The sequence below is a fragment of the Mastomys coucha genome, unplaced genomic scaffold, assembly GCF_008632895.1.
Source record: "Mastomys coucha isolate ucsf_1 unplaced genomic scaffold, UCSF_Mcou_1 pScaffold22, whole genome shotgun sequence".
NCBI classification, from domain to species: Eukaryota; Metazoa; Chordata; class Mammalia; order Rodentia; family Muridae; genus Mastomys; species Mastomys coucha.
In genome coordinates this window covers 154,865,426-154,871,847 of record NW_022196905.1, presented here as the reverse complement: position 1 = coordinate 154,871,847, position 6,422 = coordinate 154,865,426, and positions in this window count along the sequence as shown.

The following is a 6,422-nucleotide window of genomic DNA, read 5'->3' as shown; positions in this document are numbered from 1 at the left end:
CTCTCTCTCTCTCTCTCTCTCTCTCTTTCTGTGTGTGGGTGTGTGTGTGTATGTGTGTGTATGTGAGACAGGGTTTCTCTGTGTAGTCCTGGCTGTCCTGGAACTCACTCTGTAGACAAGGCTGGCCTAGAACTCAGAAATCCACCTGCCTCTGCCTCCTAAGTGCTGGGATTAAAGGCATGCGCCACATTGCCCGGCTGCAGTCAGTGTTCTTAACGGCTGAGCCATCTCTCCAGTCCTGGAGTTACAGGCACGCATGAAACCATATGCAGCTTGTTACTTGGGTGCTGTGACACGAACTCAGGTCCTCACAGTTGCACTGAGCCATCTCTCCAGCCTCAAGAGTGACTGGTTCTATTTGAGCTCTGAATGCTTGCGTGAAGGAGGCTGCTTAGTAATAAACCATCGAAAGAGGTGCTGAGTCACTCACACATCCTGACCAAACAAGCCCCCTCTGCGGCCTTGTTGCCCTTTTCTAGGGATCCTGTGTCTTCAGCAGGGACTCTAGCAGCCTGAGAGTAAACTGGAGATTGGCTGGTCATCAGAGCAGTTCATAGGTTTGCGGATGGAGCCAAAAAGCTCTTGGCTGTCTTGAGCGTGAGGGAACACAGCCTTCCCTACTCAGCCACAAGCACACAGCCTGTCTATAGCCCACCCTTGCCTGGGACCCTCCAGGTGCCGCAGTAAGCTCTGTCCAGTCCGAATGAGGCAACCCTCCACCTTCTCACAGGCTTCACGTGTTCTTGGGAGCCACACCCCATGAAATTCTTGTGGGGATGTGGGCTAGTATCTCATGTCACTCAGGCTGGCCTAAAATTTTATATATAGTTGGGGATGACCTTCAACTCCGACCCTCCTGCTGGGGTCACAGGTGTGCCCCATCACGCCTGATCCATGCTGTGCTGGGTGCACTATTCACTGTGTTCCCAAGATTAATGCCCCTGGGGAGAAAATCGGAGAGGCGGTAGAGACGGCTCCCCTGTCAGGCTGACACACACCAGGCGGCTTGTTCTACCCCTCCTGTGAGGAAGCATTCTTGGCAGTTTTGAGTTTATAAATCCCTTCCATCTGTGGCCAGTGGGCATCGGGCACACGATGCCATTAACATCTGGAAGGATACAGAGGACTCTACCATTCCAGTCCAAATGGGGGCAGGTCCAGTTCAGCACACCCCTGGAAGCCCCAGGACAGTCTCCTTTCTGAGTCACAGTGATGTGGAGAGAAGAGGCGCAGGATCCAATTTTTCAGCCTGGCAAATCCTTTGTTTTCAAACCAACACTCTATTTTATAACTTTCACATTGTCGGGGTTCCTGAACTAAAAACTAGACTTAACTATTTGCTGTACAGATGCATATCCTTGTGGGGCTGCAGACAGCACACACACAGAGTCCACCCGGACACCTAAGCTGAGAGCATGTGGTTCCTCGTCTGATCACACACACTCACCAGCCATCCTGACACGAGTGCAGATTTAAAGGTTACCTATGCATCTGTCCATGTGGTGCACTTGGTACAGTGCTTGCCCACCATGCATGAAGCTCTAGCTTCATTCAGTCCATAGTGTAGAGCAAACCAGGCAGACATTTAGCAGGTAGGGACAGGAAGAACAGAAGCTCTAGGTCATCCTCAGAGGCACAGTGAGTTCAAAGCCAGCCTGAACTACTTGACACCACACCTCCAAGGCAAGACAAAGCATGCCCAGAGCCTGGGAAGGAACATGACTGTCCAGATGAAAGCCAGAATGGACCAGTCCATTTCCTCCATCCATCCAGGCTTTGAAGAGGCTGGGTTAGCCCCACTCTGCTCTTGCCCTATACTCCTCCCCTCCTTCCTTAGAACATTATTTGACCAGTCTGCCTGGTCTCTGTACTTGAGAATACAGAGCAAAATGGCAAGCCCATGTTTCATGCTAAGCCATCTCTCTAGCCTTTAGTGTCTACTTTTTTAAACATACAGCCAGGAGCATTTTGCTAATAGCTTAAGCTATTCTGGGCCATAATACAATTTTAGCCCATCTGTCTCCAGAAGGTTCCTTCAAATGTCTTTCCAAAATATGTGGCTTTTCCTTCTTACTTTAAAAGACAACAAATCACCTTTCTCTTGAAAGTACAAATTAACAGTGTTTCCTTATTTTTCAATGTCTGCCAAGAAGTGTGCATCTGACGGCTTGCCTTCCAAATGGTATGTGAAAAATCTTGAACAACTATATTTTCTTTTTAAAAAGAAATATCTAATTTACCTTGGGCCCAAGGCTCTCCTCAGTCCCTTGTTGTAAGCTAACTAAGGTAAGTTTATGGACTAAAAGGGGCTTTTATGTCCTGCCCACTCCAAAGGCTAGCTATCGGTAGCCTTCTCTACCCAAAGGTTTGGCTTGGTTTTTTTGTTTGTTTGTTTTTCATCTCTAGGTCTCCAGCGTCACCTTGGAAGGCTCTGGCTTGATTAGGGAGTGTGTGGTCCCTGTGCTGCACCCCTGTAACCTTACCCCAAATCCTTTCCTTCAGTCTTACCACATGTTCACACGTTTCCCCACAGGTACAGTTGCGTTTTTAAGAAATACGCTGCGGGTTGAAGAGATGGCTCAGTGGGTAAGAGCACTGCTCTTCCAAAGGTCCTGAGTTCAAATCCCAGAAACCACATGGTGGCTCACAACCACGCATAATGAGATCTGACACCCTCTTCTGGTGTATCTGAAGACAGCTACAGTGTACTTATGTATAATAAAAAAATAAATCTTTGGACTGGATTGAGTGGGGTTGACCTCGAGTTGACCGGAGTGAGCAAAAGTCCTAAAAATTCAATTCCCAACAACCACATGAAAGCTCACAACCATCTGTACAGCTACAGTGTACTCATATACATAAAATAAATAAGTCTTTTTTTTTTTTTTTAAAGAAGCTGCTTACTGTCAAGCACATAGAGCTTTTTCAGAATTTAGTTTTGATCTGAGTATGCCAGTACATGCCAGTAATCTCAGCATTTGGAAGGTACAGGCAGGAGAATCTGGAATGGGCCAGCCTGGTCTACCTATCCAGAACTTGTTCCGATTATCATCATCATCATCATTGTCATCCATAATAATACATTTAAGACATATAGCAAGTGCCACTAGCCACAATACATTGGCTGTATCATATATACACTGATTAGAAAGTGGTAGATTTATAGGCTCAATGTCTCCCCACAAGATAAACAGAGGAAGCACAGTCTGTTTCTAGGAGAAAGCCTATGGGGCAGATCAAAGTGCCACTGGATCCACGATGCGCTGACCTCGCTTGCCCTGTGTGGGGAGCAGGGCAGACATGCCCCTCCATGGGATTCCTGCCAGAGCTGTGGAGCCTCCATCCATTCCTGCAAAAGAAAGCCGTGCATCCGAGGGAGAGGCACCCTAAGAACCATGACTCAGATCTCTTCCCGAGGGTCAAGGTTGTGATGGACAAGATGGAGGGGCTGTCCCTGCTGGGAGGAGCAGAAGAGACACCGCCGTAAAGGGTGCTCTCACGCGGTCCTGAGAGTAGCAAACATAAAGCCTAAAAGTACAATTGTCCGGGCCGACAAGCGGGCTCAGTGAGAAGGTGACTGCTGTCAAGTTGATTACCTGAGCTCGATCCCTAGGACCCACGTGGCAGCAGGAGAGACCTGACTCTGCCTAGTTGTCCTTTGACCTCACACACACTCTATACTCCAACAACCTATCAATCATCAATCAATCAATGTAATTTTAAAAAACAAAGCAAAATTGTTGCACTTAAAAGTACTTCTCGAAGAAGCAAGGTCCAGGTAGAAATTAGTCCCTGGGACCCTCTGTCTGCGCTGAACAGCTTTTAATGTCAACTTGACACAGGCTAGAGTCATCTGAGGAGGAGGAAACTCAATCGAGAAAATGCCTCTGTAAGACTATAGGCAGGTCGGTGGGGTGCTGTCTTAATAATTGATGTGGGAGGGTCAGCTCACTGTGGATGGAGCCACCTCTGGGCTGGTGGCCCTGGTAAACCAAGCAAGCAAGCCATGAAGACTGAGCCTGCCAGGAACAGCCGTCCTCTATGACTTCTTCATCAGCTCCTGCTTGAGTTCTGCTCTGACTCCCCTGGATGATAGACTACAAACCAAAAGATGAGTTAAACCCTTTCCTCCCCAAGTTGTGCTTGGTCATGATGTTTTACCACAGCAATAGAAACCCTAACTAAGACACAGCTAAAAACCAGCTGAGGGCTGTGTCCCGGGAGCTGCCTGGTTCCAGGGCTGGTGCTGTGGTTTTAACTCTGCGGAGGGGGTAAGGACATGTGAGGCTCTGTAGTTTTCCTGTAAATCTCAAATTATTGTGAAAGAAGTCCTCTGACCCGGCACTCTCCAGCACTCTCCGGCAGTGAGCCGAGAGCTCACCTTCTCGGTTCCTAGGTGGTGGCAGCGGGCGGTGGGGCTTTCCAGTTTTCCACATGTGCTGTGGCTGTTTTGCATTTCCCCTTGCCACCTGCTTCTCTATCTCTACCTGGGCTGCTTAAGACACACCAGCATGGCTTCCATCCGGAACTGGACTAAAGCTGCTCCTGAGTTAGAATTAGACTCATGCCGGGCGGTGGTGGCGCACACCTTTGATCCCAGCACTTGGGAGGCAGAGACAGGTGGATTTCTGAGTTCGAGGTCAGCCTGGTCTACAGAGTGAGTTCCAGGACAGCCAGGGCTACACAGAGAAACCCTGTCTCAAAAAAACAAACAAACAAACAAAAAACAACCAAACAAACAAAAGAAGTAGACTCATCACATACTGAGTTTTGACAACGTACTGTGGCTTAGGATCCTAAATGGTAAAAGTGTCTCCAGTGTTAGCTGGTTTTGCATTATTACCTGACACTTTCAGGTTCAGCAATGCCTTGGTAATGGGTAATGTTGATGGTCAGTCTGGGCCACTGCTCTGTATTCTGCAGGTTTTCTGTCAGCCTTGACTAGCCACTAAGGTTTTAACTGCACTGTAGCCAGAGTGATATAGATGTAAGTCCTGCCTTGCTATCCTCTGGTCTGCTTGGGCATCTGATTTGAGGCAAGATTTTCCTTTTATCCTTCCTTCCATCTATCTTTCCTCCCTTCTTCCCTCCCTCCCTTTCCTCCTTCCCTCCCTCTCTTTCCTCCCTCCCTCCCTCTCTTCCTTCGTTTCTTTTGGCTGATGGATTTTGAGGCTCCATCCCTCATGGTGGGCAGTTCCTCCATTGTCCCTAGGCTTGTGCTGAGGCAGGCTGCCTCAGCAACAGGAGTTATGGTAAATTATGGCAGACAGGAAGCAAGGGAGATAGCATGGGGCCTGGGCCAAGATATCCCTAAGGAGCCAAGTGTGATGGTGTCGCCTTTAATCCCAGGACTCAGAGGCAGGCAGAGCCCGGCGTGTTTAAGGCCAGCCTGGGCTACATTGCAAGTTCCAGGCCAGCCTGGGCTAATAAGGCTGTTTCAGACAAACCACCCAGAGGGGTTGTGGGCTAGTCACCAGAGATGACTGCCCGGATATGGGTTTAAGCCAATAGAAAGTCTTTATTAGCTAGCCGGTGACTACAGCCCAGATCCTGTGGGAAGGTAACCGCAGCAGCTGTGCAGTGGGCCTGCCTTGCCTCAGGCACCATGCCGCCAAGCACAGATTGGCAAAGCACAAGGCTTTCACCGCCATTGATTGGAAGGCTTTCTTCTTGACCAGGCCATTTCCTAGATGCTGATGGAGTGGTCGTAACCCATGAAGCCCTTGTCAGCTCTACTGAGGTAGGGGGATCATGGAGGACAGATGAGCTTTTGAGCCAGCTCGGAACGTGAAAAAGACCCACAGTGCCTTGGGCCTACAGCCCCATAAATCAGCCCCTGCCTGCAAGAAAGTGCCAGCATTGCTTCTGCGTTTTATCACGGGGCTGCTTATTAAGATGTCAAGAAAGAACAACCCTGCACGGAAAGCCCTCAGGAGGGGCAACTGAGAGCACACATGGAAGGAAGAGGAGGTGGTGGGGAGAGGGAGGGGAGGGCCCAGAGAAGCTTTCTGGGTGGCTGAGAGCACCGTACTGGGCATGGGTTCATCGGAGACCAGTTATAGTTTCTGATGAAGAAGCAAAGGTCGCCTTCCAAAGGCGAATAGTACCAGTCAACCCATGGGGTGGCTGCCTGGCCCCCGGCTGGCACGAACTCTCACAGAGTCTCTGGTTGCCCTGCAAATATAGGAAGGCCTGGCCTTGAAATGCCAACTCCAGTGGGAAAAGAGAAGCTATCACAGGCTACTGCACCTCGGAAAGTAAAACTATCTCGCCCCGTCCCTCCCGGCGCAGAGCAGGACATGACCGAGTTTCGCCAACCCTGGAGGAGGAGGCAGCTGAGTTGCCAGGGCAATGCTGGGAGATGCACAGGAAAGACATCTGTTTTTACTCAGAAGCCAAGTTAGACTTTTCCAAGTCTTCTC